This window comes from Pomacea canaliculata, linkage group LG4 (assembly GCF_003073045.1).
Source record: "Pomacea canaliculata isolate SZHN2017 linkage group LG4, ASM307304v1, whole genome shotgun sequence".
Lineage (NCBI taxonomy): Eukaryota > Metazoa > Mollusca > Gastropoda > Architaenioglossa > Ampullariidae > Pomacea > Pomacea canaliculata.
In genome coordinates this window covers 30,768,835-30,796,690 of record NC_037593.1, presented here as the reverse complement: position 1 = coordinate 30,796,690, position 27,856 = coordinate 30,768,835, and the positions used below count along the sequence as shown (strand labels likewise).

The 27,856-nt window shown below is 40.2% G+C and overlaps 1 protein-coding gene and 1 long non-coding RNA gene across 2 annotated transcripts in view; one reads left to right on the top strand and one right to left on the bottom strand.

Moving 5' to 3' along the window:
* The first annotated feature begins 11,242 nt into the window (after positions 1-11,242).
* LOC112561304 overlaps positions 11,243-27,856 on the top strand; it is a 44,182-nt gene continuing 27,568 nt past the window's right edge. The window contains exons 1-4 of the mRNA XM_025233705.1: positions 11,243-11,539; positions 21,233-21,303; positions 24,289-24,380; positions 25,777-25,918. The gene's annotated coding sequence lies outside the window, so the exon portion shown is untranslated. The remainder of the gene's footprint in view (positions 11,540-21,232; positions 21,304-24,288; positions 24,381-25,776; positions 25,919-27,856) is intronic.
* On the bottom strand, positions 13,849-18,618 carry LOC112561305. The gene is made up of 3 exons (XR_003098667.1): positions 18,485-18,618; positions 15,854-15,972; positions 13,849-14,331 (listed from the first exon to the last, which is right to left on the bottom strand). It is a non-coding gene; the product is annotated as an uncharacterized LOC112561305 (long non-coding RNA).

The following is a 27,856-nucleotide window of genomic DNA, read 5'->3' as shown; positions in this document are numbered from 1 at the left end:
CTGCGATTTCTGCATCTCCAAAGCACGTGTCCATCTCTAATTTGCGACATCTCCGGCTCATCAAATCCCTCTGCGAAAATTAAGTTCTCGTCATGGAAACGATTTTCTGCCCAGCTTATTCCCTTCCTCCATAACTCACCTGGATTTTAGCTCGTGTTTACGATGACCCTCCCTTTGGCCCATGTTTGGCGAGTTTCAACCACCGTTTGTAACAATACATGGTAACAGGAAGATGACATTAAAATAAACAACACTGACAGTTGAGTGCTGATGGTACTGGTGGTCGTGGTAGAGGAGAGGGTGGTGGTTGTGGTAGCTTTGCTAATGGTGCTGTGGGAGAACGCCTTTTTCTTTGCGCCCTACACTGAAAGCTTGTCAGATGAACCACTCCCACTGCAGCTCTTCCAAAATCGAACTCTGCTTTGTGGGATTTGTCAAATTTGACAGCAAAACCTTTATTATCTACAGAAACAGCCAGGTGAGAAAAAAATCCTTTACTTCCTACATTTGGGTTGACATTAGGACTGGTTGACGATGTAAGAGTGAACGTGTTCGTGTGTGTGTGTGTGTGTGTGACCCTTGAACTTCTGATGAGTCATTACTGCCTACAACCTGCCATGAACCTAATTCAGAGGATGGCACTGAGTGCGAACATGTGACAAAGCTTTCGTTCAATGTCATTAAATTTGCAGGCAGTTATTAGCTTAAGTGCAGACCAAGTAAAGAGCTTCATGTTGCAGCAGTCGTCTGCTTCTTAGCATAAGAGTCTTGTTCCTGCTTCCACTCTTGTGTTGTGCGTGTGTGTGTGCGTGTGAGTGTGTGAGAGAGAGAGAAAGCGAGAGTGAGAGAGTGAGAGAGAGAAGATAGAATTTAGGTAAGGTAAACATTTCACAGCTTCTTTGTCGTATAATGGTGTGGACGTGAGTGGTTCATCACGTCAAGGGCATGAAATGTTTCAGTCAGTCCTTACCTGATGGATGAACAGGGGCAGGAAATTCTGGAAACAGTCCATGACCTAGGACCTTCTGCTCCATACTCAAAGTCTAATCACCGGAAATGTAGTGTATTTCTCTACAAGAGTTTCCTCTCTCTCTCCCTCACACACACACGGAGTTATAACCTGCTATTTCCTTACAACCTGCTACGTCATACTTTAATAATCTATTGCATTTCTTTGTTTTATTTTATTGTCTGTAAAGACAACTTTGTAGTCGACTTTTAATAACTTTCAAACCCTTAAAGTGTATATTATCATTACCGAATGACGAATGTTATATCTGGCCTACAATATGTAGATCACAAAATATGTATGGGAATTTTTATTTAAGTTTTATTTTAACAGTAAAATGATTAAAATTATACTTGTGCACGAAAAGATGATAATTTTCTTTTAACTTTGTGGTGGCTTGTTTTGGGAATGTAAGAAAGATCGGTCTCTTCGAAATACGTTGTTGATTTTTTTCTGCTATTTAAAAGAAATTATTCTTTATATTTTTTAAATAGGTAACACCTTCCTTTGCTTAAAACATTGTAAAGATATAAAAACATTTTCTTTTCAAGAACACAGTTTGAGTTAAATATATAAGATCTAAAGACACATTTTTCCTCCTGGAGTAAAAGAACATACTTCGAATTAAACAGAATATCCAAGAAAATCCATTTTAATTTTAAAGTGACTTGGATTTATTTTGTATACAATATATTTATCTGACACAACTGTGGAAAAGATAATGAATATAAAGATAATGAAGTTTGTAAAACAATGCCAGTAAATAGAAGACTCCATTCGAAAAAAATCTGACAATAGCGGGAAACTCTGTCCTAAGGACAACTGAAGACTGATTGGTCTTTCAACTGTAAGTTAAGGAAGTTACAGTTTAAAAACCCAGAGATCATGACATAAGACCTGGCTTACTCTCGAGAGCAAGAGAAGGAAAAGTCGGGCAGCAAACTTCAAGTGAATTCATTTATTAGACAAACAGGACAAGACGGAAAAACCAGGGGAGATTGTTGATTGTCCGACCACACACCAGGACGCCATGGCATACCTGTCGGCACTGACAAGAAAATATAGGACAACGCTAGGAGATAACGAGATAAAGATGGAAGACTTGGGGCGACGATTTTCCATACAACGAGATAACATAAACATGTAGGAAGAACGTGCTGGAGGTGAAAGAAAGCTATTCGATAAGAGTTAGGAATGAGAGAAAAAAATCAGAAAGAAAAAAATGTGGATTGTGGCAACAAAATATTGCTATCGGGTACAGACAGACCTGACCCTACTGGATTCTCAAAGCCAACGTCTTTCAAAATACGAACTCCTTAGGGAGGTACAATCTACTAGTACGAGCACTATTTTGAATTGTTCCTGGGTATAGTTAGATTGTTGTTGTTGTTAATTGCACAATTATGAATTTTAATGGAAAAAAATGTTAAATCCGTAAACCTGTAAACTACCTGTCACCACTACACTCCCTGGTTTTGACCATTTCCGGTGCAAGTAAACTGGTTTATTTTTGCTAACACTCAGCCACTGAAGCTTGATGATGTTTTGTGCATTTCTGCAGCCGGAATCAATGTTCATGCTTCAATTAGTGTATGCATAATTAAACAAGCAGCATGAAAAGGCTCAAAGTATGTGAATGGATCAACAACATTTCTTCATCATCGACAGAAATGGACATGGGAGAGCTTGGGATGTGAATAAGTGTTTTGAATTCGTTTGAGGTCATTGTTGCGTTTGCGCAGTAAAGCTGTTAACTGAAACTAATCTGTGGTCTTTTAAAGAGGATGGAGTTAGCATTACAGATGGCATTGACTGATGGATCTGTCACTCATTGGTGTAATGAGAGACGAAGCTGAAGTGACCAAACAGTACTTGTACACATATTTGACTTTATTCAGATTAGTTATGACAACGATACAATTTCTAACAGTTCTCGTAACTCAGGATATTAAATATTAAAACGAAGGAGAAAGTTAGAGAATTCCTGTCCTGCTAAGGTGTCTGTGAATATGGACATCACTGTATTGTGACACGTGGGGAGGTGATGAGGCTGTTTCTGACGATATTACGGCAAGGCAGGAGGACGATAATGCATGGCGATGAGTTCTAACTCGATAACGGGATCTTATCAGAATACCAGCTACACGGGATCGTATATCTAACAGTCAAGAAGTGTGAGTACCAGCACAACACCTTGATTAAGTCCGTATGTCAGCTGTGATCACTATAATCCAGGACACTTGGCAAGAGACTGCCGGGTCTCCAAAAGGTGGCAACATACAAACAAGATTACAATTCTACCCTAGAGAATGCTCAACACGAGTTTATGGCTGAACTGACCTCTGCACTTATTCTAATTACCTGTGTAAAAGTAGAAAGTAATTACATTTAGCTCATCACTCACTGAAAGATCATTGGGACATTTGAGTGTTTCGATCTCTTATTCCTCCATTCTCTGACTGCCTGTTTGTTTTCCCTTTAATTAATTATTCTTTTTATAAAATTGACGTTAAAGTCAATAACAGTTTGGATCAAGACTGCAAGTTTTTTTAGTACTTAGTCATGAACGAAATGTCTGTGATAATAAATATGTTGAGATGCTAATTCTAGAGATTTATGTCAGAGTTGAAATATAATAATGTTCTTACGAAAATGAAATACAAGTGCGACCAACCAGTTGCCAGAAAACATACTAAGACACGAAAACGAGGCAAGAGTGAGATGAATTCAGTGTGTTGTCTAGGATGCACTTCAGTAATAAGTTATATATATGTTAATTAGGCATGTTGAGCCTTTGCTGTAGGAATTTCCTGAAAACAAGTAGTTCAAAAGTTCTTATTATGTAACAATCACAATACGTAAATGCATAAAATGCATAATACTTGTACAAGTGTTTCAAAGAACTACAAAAAGGTGTTTAAAAATCTGTCAAATGATGAGCTGAATAAGTGTTAGAGCACATCTACCCCACTGTACCGACATCCAATCTTTCTATAACCAAAAACTAAAATTCTAGATGTTGTTCTTTAAATTAGTATTTCAGTCATTGAATATTATCCTAACCTGTTCCCACAGATTGAAAGGTTTCATCCTCCTCGTTCAGAAGTAAACACAAGTGAGACAGAGCCCAGCTCTCGAATGTTCTTCAGCTTGTCTGCAATTAGATTTAAATCTCCATTTCAGACAACCAAAAGATGGAGAAGAATTAACTAGAAAATATCTTCGCATGAAAACAAATCTTCAGACACACACAAACCGACAGCTGCACAAGCGAACTCTCACACATTTTCTCTCATTTAATTATTTAATTACAGAGGAAGATGAAACGCGAACCAATCAATATTTTTAACAAATCGTTCCCACAACTTTTTTAAACTCTGAGAACAACAACACGCGCCATTTGTAAACTCTCCCATTTAGCGTCATCGTTTTGACGTCACTTATGACATCATTGCAACAGACATGCTCAGTGAATGGCGTCACGCGTCAACTGAAAGCACAGGTAAATAACAACGAACGTTTGCACTTCATTTCATGAGTTCAGTTTATTTACAGCTCAGGAATCATCAACGGACGTTCACATTTCGTTTCCTGAGCTCAGTCTGCTTTAACTACACGTTATTTCCAAAGGTATGTCTTGTAAAATTTTGTGAGAAATATGGCGGAATAGTAAGATAGATGTTGGGCATTGTCTTCTATTCTCATCTGTTTCTGCTTCTTTGTCGTCCGTTTGGATGTTGACCTCAGCATAGTCTTTCGAAAGATTTTGTGACCTGTCCATTCCTTCACAATAGCAGCTATATTCTAAATGTTTTGGTCCATGGGGTGACAGTCTTCCATGTGCTGATGTTACTCTAGGCATCACTTGTCAAGAGAGTACAAACATTTTTCAGTTTCCCCAATATGGTGATAATGTTTTAACAAGCTTCATATATTGTGTGGTTTTTAGTTATGTCGTAAGTACCAATTTAGGCCAATAATCGTGTGCTGTAGTAACAACAAAAAAGTTAACAATTCACCTGATATTTTGGGACAAAATTATAGCAAACCTATTTTTGCTGATAAATAGGATTTGCTCTATGAATTTTATTAGTGCTTTGACCCTCAACGACATATTCGTCTTTTGAAGTCTCTTAGCCAATATCAAAGCCGATGCTTGGACTATTTCAAGTGTGTTTTTATATACTAAAAGTTGTTGAGGGTCAAGCTTTGGTATAGGAGGGAGCACAACATGTCAAGTACTTCCATGAAATATTGGGTCACGTGTATGCAAACCTTGAGTTTTGTGCAGTTAAATTCATTTTTGAAGTTATGCTGGCTTCTGTAAATTCATCTTCCAAACATTTTGAGTTACGATTTGGACTAAAACTATCAAACTATCCAATTTGTCCTTTATTGTTCTCTATCAATTTTAGACCATCATAAGCCCTTAAAGACAACCACCGAGACTCCCTTCCCCAATATAAAGGGAAACGTGCAAACAAAGATGTAAACATCTTTCGACCCTGGAATATATCTTTGATCGTTTAAACTTTCGGGAACGATTTTAAGTAATCGTCCACAGGACATTTCTTGGAAAGTTCGCCATGTTTGTCACAAGACAGCAAAGGCCCAACGTTGGAGCTGATGGCGTTGCTTGGCGACCAGCCAGCAGCAGCAGCCGACGGCGACCCCTTGCCTTTGTGGACATCCTTTTACAATTCTCAACAGTGTCTTAGCACCCGGATGTTCTAGGAAGCGTCCCGAGCAACGTGGCGTTGTGAATGTCTCCACTGGCGCCAACACGTCGATGTTGTACCTGCAGCCATGAAAACATGGAATGCCGGACCGGCAGCCTGAAACGCTTCTCTGTCCCTTTCTCTCCAAGAGAAAGACGATAAGCCACGGGAGCTAATGACGATGCCAAAACAGACTTGAGTAGCATGAAATGACAGTTCTGTCGACATTGTCATCCGGAAAAGCGTTTAGACAGGTAAGAGATGAAAGTTTCAGGAATGACTGGTAAGGATTTCCACTGGAATGATTTAAACTATGACATGGGAGATATTTTGTGGGATAAACCAGCCAGCGGTCAATTTTCCCTGCTAATGTTTAATCTTCCCTAATATCAGCTCCAACCTAAGTGTGTTTATCTTAGTAAACGAGATATTGCGGGATGGAGGGATATTTAGACGCGGAGACACGAGAAATACAAAATTCAAATCCTTTCGAAGTCAGTGTATAACAGAAGTTGATTAAAGATATAAAACAATTATCTTTCTAATTAAGATTCTCAGAACACTTTCAATCTGTTTTTTTTTTCTATTATTATTTCTAAAGCGTGAACCTCGGCAAATGGAAATAGGGTTTAGGTCATGTGATCCTTGTCGTTGATAGCTGACGGTAAATTTATAGTAGACCTTCAACCAGTTTCGAGGACGCCATCTTGCTCATGCGCACTAACTCGATATTAGTTCGTATGAACTCTGAATCGATCGCACTTTGCATGTGCATTTATTATTCTTTTACATCCGGAAAGAAAACTGAGCCAGTCAAAACACGCTACACAATTCTGCGCCGGTGTTTTTGTCAATAAAAACCAGACATTGCATAGTGTTACTTTTAAAAAAAATAATGACAACCAGTTAGAACGCACCACACCTTTCTCAACAAAGTGATGTAAAAGCGGATGAAAGTTTGTTTTAGCAAGAGTACCAGGCGTAGTAGGGATGATGTCGTGATGCCTAAGTACGCTTGAAGTCCACGTGAAAATGCAGCCTTCGACCTTCCTGTGGACGAAAGGAGTTACCCGGCAAACTGTGGGTAGGGTCGGACAAACAGAGTCGATCTGTGCAGTGTTTAAACAGAAATCTCTCTGCTTCTCTCTTTCTCTCGCACACTCGCATCTCCACATCCTTTATATTTTTTCCTTACTGTGGGAGAATGGTAGTTTAAAAATATTTAAGCTTGCTTTGAACGTTTCGTGTGAATATTGTTTGTCAAAGTCAAGAGGTGGACCTGCTGGACCGCTCCTCCCTCCGCTTCTCTGCCAGTTCCAGGTGGCGTTGGTTACAAGATGGCCGGACTGTGCTCCTACTGTCTTTACAATCTCCTACCCTACCATACCCGTCTGAGCTACTGAGGCTTTCCCACACGAATCAGTCTCTTCTGTTTTGTGTTGCCCTCCTGTCTTTGCCTCGCATCAGAGGGGAAAAAAGCGACAAACGCTGCTTTTCTTTCTCAGGCCTTCATGTTAGGAATTCTCTTCCCTTTCTCTTTGAACTGTGTCTACATTTGAAAGCTTCAGAAGTCTGTCTCCTTACGAAATGTTTCACATTATCAAAAGTACAGTCCCACCCTCTCCTCATCAATGTACTTTTTCATGGTGCAATGTTTGCTCACACTTATGTCGGTTCGTTTGTAGTCTTCCGCGTTCAGATCATTGAGCTCGTAGCCATCTACACCGGTAAATGCGCTTTACTAATGATGTTGCATTGAAAAAAAAACCCTAGCATCATTGACAACACTCTAAATACAGTTTCCACAACACAATTACCACTTCTGGATTGGATTTGGTTTATGTCGAGACTGCCTTTCGTGATCTGAAAAGAAGAAACTTTGGGATTTTTTCAGAGTGCAAGTTTTAAAAATTCGAGAATAAGCACCATCCAAATATAGTTCTATATTTTGTGTAGGCCTCGACGTTAATGAGGTAAAGCACTTGTCCTGTCTAGATTCTACCACGTCTTTGATTATATTGACAGACGAGACAAATGTTTAGAGGACATAAATTCTAAAAAAAGGAACAAAACGATGTGAAAACGATAAAAGATTTTTTTCAGTCAGACATACATTTACTGACATTTGATGAAGTATCTTGTAACAAATGGAGAGCGCAAAATCTGCCCAGAGCACGACCGTAAATAAACAGAATAATGTGCTCGACTACATTACAACGAACGGTAAATCAACCGCACTGAAGACGGTTAGTTTGAAAATCACAGTGTTGTAAAGAAGGAAGTAAGAAATTGATTAAACGATTACATCACAACAGCAAGAATCTCGATGTCATTAACGATAGAAAACATTTTTTTTCTCTAAGCCGTTGAACTTTGTTCTGTGATTCATCTTGTTTTCAGTAATTTTCAAGTGCTGTTAAAAACAGATTAAAATAATTCTAAATGCTGTTTAAAGCAAAAACTCTCATCTTTTTGCCTAATTGGGACATAAAGTGCTTTCAGTGCATTGTTGAAGTAATCTGGAACTTAAGCATAAAAACTAAAAGGAAGCTACATTCCAGAAAAAGTTATGTGCAGCTTGAGAGGTATAAATCTTTCTGTCAGAATGACCTCAAACTTTACACGACCACAGGACGGGCCAAGCTTTATTTGAGGACTTCCTCTTAGATAAGAACGGTAACAAGTAGATTTGCTTGAGAGGCACTTGGTATTGACAATGAATCACAGTTTGTCAACACACACACAGACGCACGCACGCATGAGTGTGCACGCCCACACGTATCCATGCAATCGTCGAATGGAATAAATATCCCATTGAAACAGGCATTGAAGCAGTCTTTGATTGCCCGGCGTAAATCGCTTTGTATTATGGTTTGTGGGAGACTTTATAGCTTTGTAGCTGATGCACTGGAGTAGGGAGGAAATAGCTGTGGCTAATGAAAAATGTCTGCAGCTCCCACACAATTGATGGGGACCTGATTTATTAAAGAAGGTAAAAGCGCCGGTGTGGCTTCCTTCTCCACCTGCAGTTCTCTCAACCCACAACCACTCACACTTCATGGACTCAATGAATATTTAGTCTACAGAACTGAAACCTCTCCATTTTATCATAGTTTTCATTTCCTTTCATGGCTTGGAACCCCTTATATGTGTCTGTGAACAACAGGAGGTATACCCTTCATGTACAAATGATCCAGTTCTATACACAAAGTTATATGTTTCAAATATAATATCAAAAGAAGTAAGGTGTGGACTGATTTCTAGCATTTACATTTTATGCTTTTGTTACAGTGGTTTGCACTAGTGTTACTGATGCAAACAAGGTGATTTGTTGTATTTTAAATCATCACTATGCTCTTATATATCCCGTCTGAAGTTCTTTCAACATTCCATCTCACACTAAAATTATTCTCTGTACAAAGCAAAGCAAGAGATTTACTGATTTAATTCAAGAAGTAGGAGTTTGCCGCCTCAAAAGACAATAAAATTATCTTACCACTCTGTAAACAATAAACCCAACAAAATATGAAAATCTGTGCTTGAATTTCCTAGTAAGGTAACCATCACTTCAGAAGAAATGCTAGAAAGTCTCTTATTCAGTAAAATGAGCAATAAGTAAACTACAAGAACCAGGCAGTCACTGAAAATTCCTTCCTTAGTAATAATTATATGTAAAATATGCAAAACATATTTTTCAATCACTATTAAATTTTAAATTATTATCATGAGTCACAAAGAACAAAGTGAAGTAGAGTAATATATCTATCTCTAATTTACTGAATTATTTATTTAATTAATTTAATTTAATTTAATTTAATTTATTTACTTACTGAAGCTATTAACACATTTGTTCTTCCTCTTCATCCATTCAGGGTGGGTAGGGGGTTAAGGTGATTTTAAAAACTTTATTGGAAAGTTTATTATCTGTTCATAATCTTTGCAAAGGTTTGAGGATTTTATGGTAAAGTTAGATTATTCTTGATAAAACAAACAAGCTTGTAAACAATTAACATTGCAAATTAACCATCTCTCGCTGTGATGCATCTATCCTGAAGACAGAAACTTTGATATAAAATATTTGGTCTCTTTCATGTATGACGACATTATTAAAAAGCTCAAGAGAACTTGAAAAATAAACACAAATTTGTTTGTTGTGTGCTTTATTCGTTGTTACTCAAAACAAGGTTGGAGCAAACAAAAAAAAATAGATTTTACGTTTTCATTCTTACTGCTGCAGTAAAACTTAAGTCATAAATAAAACATTTAATGTATTTTATATAAAATAATTCCAGTTTATAGTATTTTTATATCTTATAAATCTGAACCGCATGAAATGCAGAATACATATCTGAGGGTACAGTTAGTTTCCATGAACCTTATCATACACACCGCCTGCTCATGTATTATTAAAAATATTTTCATGCAGTTATAAAATATGGGCTAAAAAGGTTTTTCCAACATAAATTGAATTCTTTATTTTGTGCAGGCAGTTAAAGTATAGTGTGCTGTTTTCTATTAGGTTATTTCACATGGAAAGTTTGAGATTTAATCTCTCTGTCACACACACACACAGACAGATAGTATGGTAAACTTGTGTCATTGTCGTTGACTGAATCTTGTGTAATAAATAATAATTGTGTAATAATCAATTATGTTTTTAGTGTTAATTTCCTATGCTCCTTGGTGTTGTTGTTGTTCTGCGTCTCTACTTTTTATTACTTTTTATTTTTGTTGTTGTCGGCCTCCTTGTTGTCTTCTTCTTCAAAAACAAAAACAGGGCGTCTGCAATGCGAGAATGGTTGCTGCAAGTGGAAGTGACCCACATTCATATAAGAGCTTTTGTTGTTAAGAAAGTGTAGAGCTGATCTGTCGGCCCCGAATCAAAAGTGGAGTGACCCACATTTGACGGAAAAGGAAAAGCTGGCAAGCGGCGAGAGAGAGAGAAGTGTGGAGTGGAGAAAGGGCGCCACACGTTTGTACAGTGTACACCAGCAAGCAAGGGTTTTTATTATTGTTAGCTATACTAGCTCCGATCACCGTGGCCCGGATCTTGCCCAGACCTGCAGCTTGTACAGCGTACTGCTCGCGGTGAAATAACAACAGTTTTTTTTTAGTCCTCCTCCCCGAGGCGACAGGGAGGGGGAGGGTAGCGAGCAGCTTGTTATCGTCGGCACAACATGTTGCGAGAAGATCCTTGAACATAAGTGCGAGGTGTACGGGCCGGTTCGTTGAACGCTACGCCTCCACCACCTTTCCTCCCACCACCACCACCACCGACTCCTCCGTGTTGGTGACGTCATGCCATGGGATCTGCGTGTACTCGTTTCAGGCCGCCGTCGTCGCTGAAGGTTGCCCAGGCTTTGACGACTAAACAACAAGCAAAACAAGACCTGGCTTCGACAGGACAGATCCTTTGGTCATTCAGGCATGGGACAAGGAGTTGTTTTACGCTGTAATTATGTAATGAGGACCTAAACAAGATGGGTAGGAGAGGGGAGGGGCTCGAGGAGGTCGCCCAGCTTTCAATGCTGTTTTTTTTTCTATAGAAGTGTGACGTTATGGAATGGAATGCTCTGTATCAGGATGGGGAGTCTTTAGACCAGGTCTTCGACCAGCTTGCTTGATTTTGCTTCCATGTTCCTTGCTGACACATTATTTTGTAGACAGTTTCATTGAATGTTCTGATTTTTCCTCTTGCAGGTTTCTGTAAAGAAGAAAGCATCTCAAGATTGGGTGTCACGTGACAGCTTCAACTCCAGCTAGAGGCAGGGTACATAAGGCAGCTCAACACTTCACTGACGACCAGAGAAACGTGAGTACTGCTCAACCAAGCTTAGTTTGCCGAATGACCCATACCTATCTAATGATCTATCCACTTGTCCTAGCTGCATCACACCCTGTGAAAGTTAGTTCCGTTCAGATTTCTGTGAAAGGAAATAGCTTTCTATCAGTTTCAAAGGTCTTAGTTCAAAGGGGAAACATCGCCAGTCACGAGAGTGAATAAGACAATGAGGGGAGAACGGAGATGGGGTAGATCAGTCTACTAACCGCATTGCTGCTAAGTGGCGCTAAAAATATATTTATGTTCAGCATTTTGCTTCAGTCCATACAATAAAAATAACATGACAGAGAGGAGACGACGAAACCCTTTTTTTAATTTTAAACGAATTGACTTATGTCGTAGTGATGAAAACATTTTCAACGTTTATGTAGAAGTGTCAGCTTGTTTGTACTGGGTTAGGAGGCGACAAACTGCAAAATCTCGTTGATTAGGTAAAGAGAGTCAGTGGTCTGCAGCAGACCATTCAGTGATGTATTCAAATGTCACGTGACTATCATGGAGGCGGCCATTGTGGGACAAGAACTCCCTTGGGAGCCGCTGGCTGTGACAGTGATCTCCAGAACTCGCCAACTGGAGGAAGGCAGCTAATGGACGCTTTTAAGGTTTTGTTTTAATCTGTGTAAAAACTAAGTCATTTAATCTGGTGAAAGTGGAATCTGTCATAAAACTGCGCATTAAGGGAGGAAAATGCCAATGGCCGGTTTGTACTAAAAAGTAAGACGTGGACTTACGGTCCATCCATCCTTCCACGTGTATAGCACATTCTGGAGTCAATATGATTTACGGCAACTGAAGATTCACCTGTTCAAAATTGAAGGATACATTCAACCAAGCCTTTTAACATTACAACCTATTTGAGTCTACTTCCTTTTCCCGACACCTGATAAGCGAGACGAGAAAGCTTTTCAAAGTTTTCAAATCAAATGAGTTGGAAGATAAGGGAATGTAATCTTATCTTCTCCCGGGAAAGGATTTTGTTCGACAAAGGCAGCGAGAGGCTTTGTATACTGTGAGAAGCTTTTTTGTGGATCCCTGGCTCATAATACTTATTCGAGACTGGGGAGAGCAGGGAGGGCAGGGAGGAGTTATTCTATGAAATCTCGCACGTAAACGCTGTAATTACGATCTTCAATTGCCCTACACGGTGCAAAAAGGACATTTAATTTTGTCTGTAAATACAATCTGTCTCATAATCTTCAATCTTGCATGTAGATACAGATTGTAATGATTATTTTTAATCTCGCCATTAAGAAAGATTGCAATCACCTTAATATAAATACAGCTTGTACTAACACTCTGTAAGCCCATCAGTACACTTACCAACCATGATCTCATATGTCAATACTGTGATCACATTTTCAAAGTTTACATAAAGATAAGTCTGTCACTATGTTGTTTTGACCTAGCGTGGAAATACCGTCTGCAATATCTCTCTGTACTAAGAAATCTGTTGGGTAAATGAAGCCTGTTATCGCGGCCTTGCATGTAGATACAGTTTGTAAACATGACCTTATATTTCATCAGAAATCTCTTATGTAAATACAATCTGTATGGACAAAGAGGTCGTGAGACTATCTTTACACCTCGAGTAACCAGTGTGTGCGTGTTTTTTTTTTTCTACAGGAAATCCTAATCTTTCTTCATGTCTAACACAATGTGTCCGAACGAGGAAACCGTTTTATAAGATCATAATAGTGAATGTATTTATCTTCAGCGAGTTCGTGATTTTTAAACATTTCCTTCTGGCTACACGTGGGGGTCCATAGGTAATATGCTTGTCACTCATACATTGAAGATGGAGGGTTGTGGGTTCGGATGTTGCCCTGGATCCTTTGTCTACGTGTGACGACTATATACATAATTCGTTGCTAAAACCGTAGTTGCTGGCTCTTGAGTGGGATATTTACTGCCTCTCCCAACCTAACTATAAATGTTCATTAGGTGTGACATTGGTTTTTTTTTTATATCCTTTGCCCTTGTTTTGTTTCCTACAACTAGAATCACATTTCTAACTGTGAAATAACAGATATTACAAAAGGAAATGAAGCATGGAATGAAGGCTGAATACAATGTGGGGTTTTGTTGACAAAACAAAGGCTTATCACAGAAACAAAAGAAGAAAGAGATGTTTTGTAGCCTGGAACATGAAGCGGGACACTGGCTACAGATGCTGTATTATATAGGATGGATTCATTGCCTGCAGAGGTTGGTTTTCGCGTATACACACACTCAAACAGGTAATATAAACTGCTGATTGTAGGATTTAAATCGTAGGCTTATGGCTTTTATTTTAGATATATTTATATTCTTACAAGTTCTAAGAGAGATCTAAGGCAAGCTAAGCCTCTAAAGTCATCAACGGTCAACTAGACAGGTAGAGGAAGACGTCATCATTCGTGTGTGTGTGGTACGTGGTGAATACTCTACCTGGAACCTGGTTTATTATATTATCATTTGATCACTCGGAGCTGTACTCATGACGCTAGAGTAGGTCATTGCCCCAGGGTGGGCAAGTCAAAAATGTGAATCTCGTTTTCGCAGTTATAAAGCTGCGTCCAGACTTCGCGGATGTTGTTTCACCCTGGAAGAATAGTTATAAAGTTTGCTCTGGGATAAATCATTATTCATCCATATTTTATTCTGTTGATCTTTGTATCTTTCTTTCTGTGGTGAGTCATTTTTATTTTTAGAAGAAATACACTGCATTCAGGAGACGTGGCCTGGCAGTAAACCAGAAAAGCAGACCTGACCTCAAGGCATACCTGTCAAACAAAGTAAAATCAACGATGATTCCTTCTAACAATGAAGTAGTTTTACATTATTATAAGAGGTGTTCGTTATAGGGATAGAATAACACACACAAATGAGGAGCGAGAGAAAAGCTGTTGAAAAGGTTTCTCCACTTCTAGGTTTCTTATGAAGCCCATGTCCTGTATAGTTTGTAGTGCTCATGGAGGCTGTTTAATGTCCAATGTCAGACCACTTTTGTTGGATACAAGAGAGATTCTAAGTAGCTTTCACAAAAAAACAACTAAAGCTTTTATGCTTGTCACTCCTTACACAATCCTTAAGAAGCAAAATCAGAAATTGTTAGTTCTTTGGCAGTTATTGTCAAAAGATACTGGACCTCAAGGTGTTCACCTCTTGACCCCTAAAAAGTTCTTATTTCTTGTCACTTCTTCAACAATCTTGAGACCATGACTCATACTTACTGTTGTTAAAATATTTTTTAAATTCTATAGTTTCTTGACAAGAGTTTTTAAAATATACTAAACCTACATGTGTTAACTTCTTGTCTCTTCTAGATACAAACAAAGGTTCTCAAGTCTTGCTGCTGCTGATAGAATTCTTAAGACCACAACAAAATAAGATTTTTCTAACTTTTTGTTCAAAGCTGTCTCACACACAAATAATGCACCTAAATGGGATCACTTCTTGGTTCTGTAATCCAGTCAAAAACAATGTAGAGAAAAGTATTATTAATTTACTGCGCTGTAGAGTGTCAAGTAATATAAAAATTACGTTGATGATGATGAACATCACAAAAACGTTTACCTTCCCCCATGTCATGAAATGTCTTTAGCTCGCTTTCATTCTGGAAACTCTCTTGCTTTCCCTTGCGTTGATATGAGGGGAGGTGTGTTCCTGACATACATTCTGTTATAACCTTGAAAAGATAGTTTTCATGTTCTGTCCCATGGTTCTCGAAAATATAGACACACCTGTAGGTGTTTGATCTTTGGGTACATTTGATACCGACTACCTGGCAGATCCTCTTGTCTGACAACAAGGTTGTCACGAATGTATTATGCAGGGTAAGGTTGCTAGTTCCTACACTACCTTTCACAATACTCACCAGAGATTCTTTACTTGCGCAGGCAAGCCCACATTTTTGTTTTGTTTATGCATGATTTCTCTCTGTGTCTCTCGTGCCCTGAATGTGACTTTTAGGTTCATTTCGCAATAGTACATCCGCTACAAGTTTATTTACTCGTACAGCATTTCTGAGTTGTTGTCAGGTAACCAAAATGTTATAAGAAAACCAAGAAATTTTATACCGGATCGGTCGAGGCCCGTATTAACAACGACCCAAGGCGAGGGTACCTACTGGAGTTCAGAAGGTGTAAAAACTCAGAGAAAGGACATCCATTGGTCACCTTCTCTCAGATTGCATTGCTGTATTAAAAACAATGTGTTCAGTATTGCGACGACCTATACACTTTACAGCTGACAACAGAAACTAACAGAGCAAATGGACTAAAATCAACAATTATGCAGACCTACCAGTAATAGGAGAAGAGGTCTAGAGAGTGGTATCAGTGTGAAGGAACGGTCTCATCTGGCGTTGACAACGTCCCAGTAGAGCAGCTCGAGCAGAGTGTGGAAGAACGACTTTTACTGCTCTGTGGAAAGGAATCACAAAGGAAAAGCCTAAAGATGATCGAAATCACTAGCCATTCCCTTTCTAAAGAAACGAACCAATAACCAGTGCCAGAACTACAGAACCAACCCAGTCGGACACTGAAGAAAAGTCATGCTGGAAGTAATTCATAATCACTCGTATAATCATTCATAATCATTAACACCACTCATGGCAATTGCTAGGAGGAGAACAGACAGACTTTACCATGAAGACCACAAGGCAACAAATCTGTAACCGTCACAGCCTGATAAAATATATCTGCAGGACCAGCGGGATTTCTTTCTCAACTTCATCGACTTTAAGAAGACATTTGATTGTCTGGCATGAGAAGCTGTGGCGTGCGATGCCAAAGTTGAACATCGAGGCTTCAAGCAAGAGACCCAGAGCGCAGTAGGACTGGCTGACCAACTGAGAACTTTTATTTTCACACAGCAGTAGGCGTCTTCAAGGATGTCTCTCATCCCCCTACTGCTCAGCATCTTTTTGGAGAACAATTTGCGAGAAGACCTTCACGACCATCATTCTTATATTTTCATCTGTGAGAGGCCCACCTACATTTTATCGACGTCATCGATCAGATGATAGGCACCAACAACACCCTGCAAACCCTTAAAATCACCTGACAAACAATGTGAACATGTATGAATGGATATCAACATTGGCAAGAGTCAATAACTGGCCTACCTGAACTCCTTCACGAATTGTAAAGTGGAACAAGCTAGTTTGGTTAGGTCATGTGACCCGGCACGTCACGACTGTCCTTCCGGGTGCCTCGGAGGGAGACAGAGGAAGAACTGGTTGCTAGGATAAAAGAGAGTGGACTGGTCGTTTGAGACAAGACTTTTCTCACCACCGATAACGACATGCCTAAGTGATAAGTCTTCTCAACCTCTGCCTCTGTCCAGTTTTGTCCTCCGATGACCATTGCAGGTGGAACCGTATAACTGTTCGTCCACCGCCACTAATGAACTTACCTTTACGTCTATTGCCATACAGGCACTTACTTTATAAACTTGTTCATCATCAGATGTCGCGTCATGAAGGCCTCGATGCTGATAACAACAGACATTGTGCCTGAAACCACCTGCTGTTCAGCATGCAAGGTTCTTGCATCAGAGGACCATCAATTTGTGCTCGCCATAGCGATTGCGGCAGGTAGCCGCCGTCTTTTCTTACCCACAGAACCATTGGCAGCAGCTGTTCACTCGCTTCCCGCCATGGCCAGCTGTGACAGGATCAACTTCCTCTCCCACACCACCGAATTAAAGGACAACGAAAAAGTGAAATTGCAGAATAGATAGACAGATGTCACATGGGAGAGAGTAGACAGCAGATTGTCCCTGCAGATTGTACCTTGCTGTGATGGGAGAGAAAAACAGAGACCAGGCCGCTTCCTGTGAACGGCTGGATGTGGTTACTAGAAATATCTGTTTTTCACGGCAAAAAGAGCGCGGACACCAGTGGAGTAATACAAGTAGGTAAGTGATTGCCGAGAAGCATTCTTACCTGAGAGACAGATGACTGTTAGATGTTAATGCCCGCAGGTGTCAATTTTTACTCTAAACTAAGAATAGTTCCGGTGGCTACACATTTTCAGGGTGCGGTTACCTGGCGAATATATCAAGAGACAAAGAGAGTGCGGTGGTATTATTATTATAAATTGTGATGTTAGAGTTATGGGCACGCGTTGTGGGTTCGTGTGTTCTTTGTGTGGGTTGTTATGCGTGCGCGCATGCGTACTGGAGCGCACTCCAATACTTTTAAAATACAGATGACCCAGACCTACGGCAAAACTACCCTGTAATCTATAAAATGTTAATACATAATTATAGATAAGGAATCCACGAAGAGCACAAATCAAATAAAAACCTCAAATCATAGCCAAGGGCGAGAATAAAGCTCGCTATATTTTTAAGAATCAAACTGTCCGTAAAGGTCAAAGGTCTGAAACATCTATTAGTGTCCTAGCATTAATAGGGTAATGTAGGGTAATCCAATGTTGTTTACAGCCATGGAGATTGTTTACTTTTCCTTTTGACAACCACAGACTGCGAGATGGCGGAGGCTAAGCTGGCGCACAGAGAGAAACCACAAACACCACGCTAGTCGCTAGATGTCCTGATCCGGTAAACTACTCACAAGATTAATGTCCCCAAGCAGGAAACACTTCACGGAGAGATAGGGCTTATCTTAATGCCGCCAAGTCATTAACGTTCCAAGAAAGGAAGGAAGGCAGAAGGCAGTGCCACGCGAATGGCGATCGTTGGAAGAGAGTCGACACCGGAGAACAAGGAAGTCTCTAGAATGAAAAGTAGACCGATGGTTGTGTTTTGTTGATATTTAAATAAACCCTGACCTCTGACCAGTGCACAGACAATGACAATGACAATTCTCAGAAACGAGTCGTGCGTGAACCCACGTCAAAAAGTTCCATGCAAAGTACATGAACGACGATCAAAGGGAAAGGCTCACAAAAAGAAGGAATATTCTACCTTTGTGTTCACGTCTTTGTGTCGGTGTCCGAAGTCGGTTGTATTTATTCTTTCCATTTGGGTTAAAAGCACGGTGTAGGCGGGTGGGCAACAGTTGGATACAAGGGTGTATCATATTACGTCACCTTCAGCGCCTCGGCAGCAAATCATCGACAGCCGGACACACGTGTCGACATGTACTGCGCATGCGCTGGCCCAGCTCCACAACGAACGATGTTTTTCAAACCTGTTTTTCAATGGGCTGGTTCTTGAAACATGTCGTTTTGATGAATTTGAAAGAAAGGACAAATGAGATAGATAGGATGAAAGAAAGAACTACGATGAGGGTTTTACTTCCCTACTCAGTTTCCGTCAATGTTCGAAACTGGACAATATGGGGAAACCGCGCCTAGTGTAAGATGCTAACATTCCCTGATTATGGTGAGGAGCTTAATTTTAAGGTTTATGTTACTTTAGTGTGGATGGTGTAGCAAGGACCAGTCCATGATATGTACACAAGCGCTCAGATTTCTCGCATTTTCTTTAGAACACGTGTGACGACGATGCGTCAGAACACACACACCACCGCTCATACACACCCTTGTTCACACACACACCGGCGCTCACACACACACTAGCACTCATACACACCCTCGTTCACACACACACACAGCGGCCACACACACAACACCCATCTTATAACACTCGCCAAGAGACTTCAAAGCACGACTGATCACAAGACGCTCCATTAATCATTTGAAGTGTTTCACGCATCCCGATAATCAGCTTTTCTCTTGATTAATCCTCCTCTTACACTAAGTTCTTCCTCTGATGTAATTATGATTTGTCATTATGTTGAACCGTTGTTATTCCTATTAGTGACTATTATCGGTATGTATAAAAATGGAGACCGACGAGGAACTATTAATTTGTCAGTAATTATTCGCCACGTCGATGTAGGTCGGCTGTTAATATGACTTATTAAGATCGATGCATCGTGACCCCGATAAAAGGTGACCTTTGCATCGGTTTGTCTTTACCCGGACTGTTAAACATCCGACCTGGGTTTACGTAGGGCTAATCTGTCTTGTGACGTGTACAAGGTTAATTAGTGTCAATTAGGCGTTTTTCAAGTTGCCGCTGTTTGAGGTGTGATGGTGTGATGGTGCTGGAGTTTCACCAAGGGGTAGGGTTACCTCTCCTCTGTTCCCACGGAGAAATAAAGGTCCAAACCTGGGCTGCCTCAAGGATAGAGGGAAGGAGGCCGGCGGTTTGACAGACTTATTGCCTGTGATCAGTGTTTGGAGACAGACTTTATTTGCATTTGTTGTGAGGGGCATAGAGTTACTTTGCTTGTCTGCTCCCCCGGGCCGTCTGCTCTTGCGTCTTGCTGTTGCACGATGGTCGAGAACTTCAGGTAGGGGTGTCTTGTTTATTGGATGCTTTTGTGTTTCTGTTGTTGCTGTCTGTGTGTGTGTGTGCTGTATGTACACCTGTGTGTGTGCTGTAAGTCCGTATGTGTATGTGTGTGTGTGTGCGCGCGCTTGCGTGTATGAGTAAATGCGTGTTTGTGTGTGTTATTATATATATTTGTCCATGCACTCCCAGACATTTCATTTATTAATTAACTAACACATTATCCTTTTTCATCCTCCTACTCCACCTTCTCATCCTCCTCCTCCTCATCATCATCAACAACAATTTCTCCTTCCTTTTCTTCGAACTGCCATATTACTGTTGATAGATCGAAACAGAACCAGCTGAGACATTCTCTCAATGATACTGAGCAAGTGGATTGAATTTTGGCACTCGGAGTTTTCTCTATTTTTTTCCCCGTTTTCTTTGTCGTCCAGTGTTTATGGTTTATTTAGATGCGAGAAATAAGAGCCTCCACACCTGTGGATATTCAGTTCGTGACAGCTTGTCTCGTTTGTCAGTTCACAGTAAATACATTTCGTCCTCACTACTACCAGAGAGAGAGAGACTGGGTGCGACATTTCTCAGGACTGAGACAAGATCACTAAATCAGTTCCAAGCATTTACAATAGTATAGGTACTTAAGTGATTTTTCTGGGGGATACCGACACTATTAGTAAATAATGAAAAGACATACAGTTTTTAACAGCACATTTTCACAATTTTTCCAAACGAGTGGGAGAAAATATTCTATAAATGTCGCGCATAAACTTTATTACTGTTGTGATTTGGTCTAAGGTCAACGACACTGGATGAAAAGTCATCTTTACGAGTTGAGAAAAAGTGCAAACAAAACTATCGCATTCTCTTGTGTTTTCAGTCTTGTGTACAGTTGTAGACTGGCCTGGGGACATGTAGTCTGTGTACATGCCTCCGACTGGTGCAACAAAGGCCAAGACAGCAGTCTAGGTGTCAAGTGCTCATTTACAGTCATTAAAATGCATAAGGCGAAGTTCAAAGTAAAGTAAAATCCAGGTGGCCTCGTCGCCATAGACGCTGTGCAATGTAAGAGGTCCTGAGCTCGTCCTCCCACCTGAAGCTTACCCTCCCTGTAAATAAAACAATCAAGTAACAATAGACTACTTGTGGGACGGAACGACTGTGTCGGTCATTGTCTTTTGATCTTCTAGTCTCAGGTGTTAGTGGTCAGGTGTGTGCGTATATGTAAATGTGTTCGTGTGCGTGCGTGCGTTGGTAAGGACGTGAATTAACGGACTAGTTATGTATCGCGCATGATCTCTAGCTTGAATCGAGCCTTTAACTTGCTTTTTTTCTTTTGTCTATTTTTTTCAGAGCCTGCCTAGAGAAGTGACTGGTATCAAACACAGGGATTTGTAAAGAACCGCGGGGGGACTACTTGCACAGTACGTTGTAGCTCGTCATCCGCCCACAGGCGCCTTTCAGATGCTACCTGTATTGATTAGTACATACTTACAACATATGTATTATATAAAAAATGATTTACTGTTTTTGTACCTGAAACAAAATGGGGAAAAAAAAAACAGCCGGCATCCAACTCTGCTCGCAAGTTACTATTTTCAAAGCGATTTTTTTTCACTAAAATAAATTCATACATACAGGTATGTATAGATCAATACACTCGAACACCATTGTACATTTTCTTTCTCTCTCTCACTCACATATACACATTTCCCACAAAGCCCATCCCAGTTCTTAGCTGCCACATCCCAGAGCCTTGTGATTTGCTCTCATCTCAAGGTGATTACAACATTTCTTCCTCCGTCTTTGCTGACCAGCTCCGTCGTTTAGTCGCTGTTTTATTTAATTAATGTAATTATTCTCCCTTATGCCACAATGCCCTTCAATGTCATCAAATTATGTCTCAGATCCGCGGGAACTGAACTGAATTGACCTGCTCCAAGCTACATTTTTATAGCCACCTCTTCTTTGACGAGCTTCTGGTCTTGTGTTCTGTAATTAAGTTCTGTCACAAAGCAGATTATTTTCCTTTCAAACTTAGTTTTATTCCAGTGAAGTTTATTTTTGCCAATTTAATTACCTTTTCGCTCCTTGCTTAAAATGAGAGTTATAGGCCTATTCAAAGCAAACTTAATTATTCCAATTTAGACTAATTGCGCAAATTATACATTCATTATTAAAGTTACTTTCAATTCAGTAAGGAACCAAATAACTAAAACTTGGAAAAAAATTGTTAATTACTATAATTCAAAGATCAATATTTAGGTTTACAGACACAAGTTGCGTTGATGGTCCTCTAATTACAATTAACATTTATATCGTTGCCTGGTCGTTTCAAATATGAGCCAAGGTGGACAAGAGAGCGAATGGACTTGAGTTCTTATTCTTCCGTCGATCCATTTGACGATGCCTAGACTCCCCTTGTGGAATAATCTGTTGTTGCTGGAGTAGAAAAGTGTGATTGATCTTCCATCACATCGGCTAGGTAAAATGATTTATTTTGAAAGCATTTTACACCAGGTGCGTTGCCCACCAGGTGCGGCGTTTCACTTAATATTCATAGAGAGTGTGCAGGACGTGTAGATACTCAACAGGATACGCAGGATAGTGACAGAGGTATGTAAGCATTATTCAGTTAGGCAGGATAGTACTAAATGTATTTTGAAGGTACGCATCTAGAAGTGAATTCAAAATGCAGCTTGAAGCCATGTATTTAAAGTAATTTTCCCAACCTCACCCTGCGACTGTGAGAACTTGCCTCTCCTCACGATGTGATATCAAATATTTGTTGATATCTTCTGGACATTCTATATATAATGTTGATTTTGAGTCTATATTTAGCTACTTGGGTATTTGTTCTGTTTATAGAGCAAATTGTACCAAGTTTAAAGGAAGAAAATGTGATATAAAAATCGTGTTATTATTATTAATAATAATGTAGAAAATGGTGTAATACATAATACGTGCTGTCTAGTGAACAACAAATTCATAGTGTTTGTGTTCTTTCGGATACTGAGTAATAAATAAGGATAAAGTTCCGCTGTTTAGAAGCGCAGAAGAAGAATGTTCGTGTTCACAGGTAACTTTGTACCTGGACTGGATAGAATCCAAGAGTTGGATCAGAAGCGGCTCAGTGGTAAAGAGCAGGAATGTCAGACAGACAATTTCAAGATCACTAGCTTATTGCACGACATGTTTCAAAGATTCTAAATAAACAAATTTAGAAACTTTTTTTCCAAAATCGCTGCTATGCCATTTAGAATCGTTGCATAAGCGCAAACAACGGGAACAGTGCGTAGGAGTTTGTTTAGGATTAAACAGGATTTCCTGTAGATCACGAAGATTTCAGACCCTCGTTATTTGTGTTGCACGAACTCTCTTGCTCACGTGACACCCCGCACGCTACCCTTCCATTCCCTGGAGCTGTGTGCACCTGCATACAATTAAATATTGTTTACTTATTGTTTTGCATATTGATGCAGCCAATATATCGATGAATACAGTTGTACTGACTACAAGACTTCATTGAGCTCTCTCTCTCTTTCTCGTTCTCTCTCATAGCTCACTTTCGGGTTTAAAAACTTGGCGTTGCTCACGTGCATTTCACAGCTCCTGCCTGCACGCGCCAAGAGAATCGAACCGACATGGGCGTGAATGGCATTCCTTTGTGCGCGAAGATGATTCTGTAGCGAAGAGGGCGCTGCTATTAATTTCCAGAGCCTCCTGCAGCCTCCACGTACCTGACGAGATCATTCACAAGCAAACAAAAGCAGCAGCAAAGCATCCTGTCAATTTTTTTTCAAAAAAAAAAAAGTCCACGCCATTCATTACATTCCAGGCAAACGAGCTAGAATGTTTGAGTTCCTCCACTTGCATGTACACACAAAAACTTCGTGGAGGAGACAGAAATCAAAGAACTGGGCGTGTGCAGCTAGTGAAAACAGAACCAGCAGGTAATGGACGGGAAAAGAATGTGATTCATTGCTTACTGCAAACAACTTTTTTTTTCCTTTTTACCTATTGGATAGGTTAGTGAAATTTATTCAATGACTCCACGCTGCGATTATACGATTTGACGTGGGCGGCTCTAAAACATGGGTGTGTCTCTGATTTTCCGAAGAGGAGCCACTCAATTACGCTGGCCTAACTTTGGGAGGGAAGATGGTAGTTTAAGAAGCCTAAACGTTTTCCTCCCAGGACAGTTGTGTCTGCAGACTACGGTCTGCTCTTTGCCAGCTAGTTTGTTTTGTTTATGAGAGCTTATTAACCTCTTGACTTCAAAGGGCAGGAGGTGGGTGCACGTAGAAACTCAGTTGTCCTCAGCTTGTTTCTTGGACAAAACAAGAATTGTATTGAGAATTCGGACAGAACTTTCGAGCCAAGTGTGGAACTCTGATTCTTTCTTGCAGCTGTCCTCCTGCTGTGGGGGGTCTTCGTGCGAGATCATCAGCTGCAGTCGGAACGCGCCGCTTTGATCGCAGCCAGGTGGAGACTTTCACAGGTAAGTCACAGATCACCATCACTACCACATTTCATTTAGTATGCAAAAATATACAATCATCATCATCATCATCATCATCATCATCATCATCATCCAGACTTGTCCTTGCGTTTTAAGTTCTTTGCTATGACACTGTCATCATCCGCTTGCTGTTGTCGTAACGCCTTCCAGTTAATTTCGTTACCACCTCCATCACTACCACTACCACCACCACCTCCATCACTGCCACCACCACCCTGCTGGATGTCATCAACGTGCACTCAGTGTCGAGGCATGTGGGAGGAGCTCGATAGGTACCTAATGGCGGTCTCTTTACAAAAATTAAAAAGTGGCTTTTGAGGGGAAGTCATAAACCCCGAGGAGCACTGATGCGTTTGTTGGACTAGACTGTCCCGGGTGGAATCCACCTCAGTTTGAATGGGTGTCTGCATGTGGGTAAGAAGCCTCTCGTTGACTTTGAAAAGTTCAATTTTCTGACAGAGACTTTGGTTATTAAAAGTGTCGAACATGCGTTGAGCGACGTGTCCTTGCTGGGGTGTGGAGTGCTTTTTGTAAACAACCCGGGGTAGTGACACTGCGTAACAAATACCCGGAGCTAAATAGGTTTCTTAAGCTCACTACAAGATAGGCATTCACATAATCTGAATGGAAGTCGCGATGTGAGAGATTTCAGACATCAAGGTGGTTAAATAGGAGATTTGAAAACCTGCGACACCATTGGTATCTCCTACACTCGTGACATGAAGGTTTACACAGCAAGCCAAGAATGTTTATGAGATTGAATATCTCTAGTTTATGTGATGTGGGACTCGTTCACAGTAGAATTGAAAAGAACGTACTCCCCACACTTAACATCTGTCAAAGACTGCACTTTATTTTTACACAGAATTATTTAAAAACACTCCCTATTCTAAGCAAACTCAAACTTGTATTAAAACAATCAGTGGCGTTGAGCAGTGATATATTTTGTAATCAAAAACAAAAAAAATTAATCAATTCCAAGATTAGTCCGGCATCTTTCCTGGCATCATGGCATCTCTTCTATCCATTTTAAAGGATATTATTTTCAAAAAAATTCTCAGGGTAATAGCATGGCACACTTTTCTCACTTAATTTTTTCTTTTATTTGTTCTTTGTTTTTCTATACTTCTTTATTTCTCCTCTCTCTTTTCCTTTCTTCTCTCTATTGACTTTTTTTTTTCACTTTCCTTTTGCATTTGCGTTAGGCTGACAATACAGTTGGGTGGGGCAGACTGTTGTTATCAGGGCTTGACTGTACTGAGCCGGACATACTAGTTTGCATTTTCATGTGGTCTACAGCATGCCGCACCTGACGCAGCTGTGCCGTCTGGTAACATAGTCTGTAATTGTCTACATCCTGTTGCCGCCATTTCAGTTCCTCTTGGAGGTCAGGCTGGCGTTCATCACGAGAACTGAGGATCATCGCCGAGCGCTGACACATCGGACGACAGGAGACGACAGGAGACGACAACCGAAAACATTGCTGAAGCCCTGCAGGGGTCAGAGGGCATGTCAAAGTAAGTCACACGCGTGCAATCCTGGCCAGCCTAGGTTGTACTTACATTTAGTTGCAATCGGTTTGCGTGTGAATGGGGAGTGTGCATTGTTATGAATCACCAACGGTATTATAACATAGATACGCATACTACTCCACCATCTCAAGTACACAAGTACACTCAAACTCTTATCTAACGATGTCAGTATGTTTTATTATAGCTTTTATATGTAGAGAAATTTAGTTACTTTTTTCCCTTAACTAGCGCGCTCGGCCCACCCAGCTCCACCCCAATCGAACAGGGACCTTTTGAGTTGTACAAGATGTTACTAAGGATATGTTTCTCTCTGCCTAACAATTTTTGTCTTTTATTTTCCTTTAGCTGTTTACTCAGATCGGAATATGTTGCACGGTGAGCACATCTGCCTTCTGAGTATAATAATAATAAGAAAATAATAAAAGAGTTTGCTGTGTGGTCAAGCAGAGTGACACATTAGCATATGATGAAATATTAATATATATTTAAAAGACTCGGGTGTAGAGTCGGTTTACCGTCACCCGTTCCTTGACTGATACCAAATGATCGCCAGGTAAGCTGTCCGTCAGTGTAGCTGGCTCTCAGGTGGGACGTTGAAGGTACATCACTGTAGGTACATCACTGTGCCTTAAGATGAGGTACATCACTATAAAAGATGGAAGGACTGTACCGACGGAGAGGAGACGGGTATCACCCTCACACTATCTACCCCCCGAGTTAAATTGGGATGTAACTACTCATTCACCTGCGACTGTATAGGACTATCTTTACAGTACCTCATCATTGTTTGTCATGCTCATTGCAGGCGGCGCTGATGCCTAAACAAACAAAGACCAACAATCTCCTCCCTCTCTCCCTCTTGTCACCCACTCTTGTCTTTAGCGGCTTTTTCTGACCATCCTAAAGCATCCCCCTCCGGATTGTTGCCGCATCGTCTCCTGTCTAAGGCCCTGAGGATGGTATTATCGCTGTCTACGACTACGGCAACTGTAAACATAATGTTTTTTGTTACAAAGCATCAAGCTACACAAAAGCGCTCTGTTCTTATTTTCTTATCAACGGTTGTCACTGGCAACATACAGTGTGTGTATGTGGGAATATATTGTTTACATAACGCGCGGCAGCCTCTGTGGACATCGTCCATAATTTATTGCGAATTCACCCTCGACCTTTCTGCACTAAGTGAAGGTGACACCAAGGTAGTAAAGTATAAACACAACTTTATTATTTATTGTAGCCACTGGGACTAGATCACTCGCAAACAATATTGTCCCTCGTGTGTACGTTAAACAATATCTCCCCTGTCATGTTTATGTTGCAGCTTATTTGTATTCATTACAAAGAATATTTAATTCCTGTATTTTAATTTACCTGTGTTCTTCTGTTGTGTCTGTATATCTGTCTCTGTGTTTCTATGTACTGCTGACTTTCGAGTAATTTTCCTAAACCGATGTGAGTTTAGAGGAGAGAGGAAAACAGAAGAGAATCTTTACATTAAAGACATATCATCTGTTTCTCTATGTTTTTGACAATAATTTTGCGATTCGGGCTGAGATGACAGAAATGCCATCTTACAGAGTCGTTGTTCTCACCGCCTTTCGTTTTTAACAGACCGAGTCCAGATGAAAGGTAAGGAATTATTTTCAATATTTATTTAGCGTATTGTTTATTTGTATTGTAGTTTTCAGTGAATGCCCTGTAAAGGTATTAATTGCTAAAAGCATTGATATAATCTTCTTACTTATCTTCTTGTCTGTTTTAGTAGAATAATAAACTCGCAGTTCGGCTCAAACAATCAGTTTGACATTTTAGTCCCAGAGAACGATTGTCACTATTCTCGGTTTCGGTATATGATGGCGGTATGGTGGAAGTAATAAGAAAGAATTATTCATTTTATATTTGTATCACCTAAGTAGTAATTTG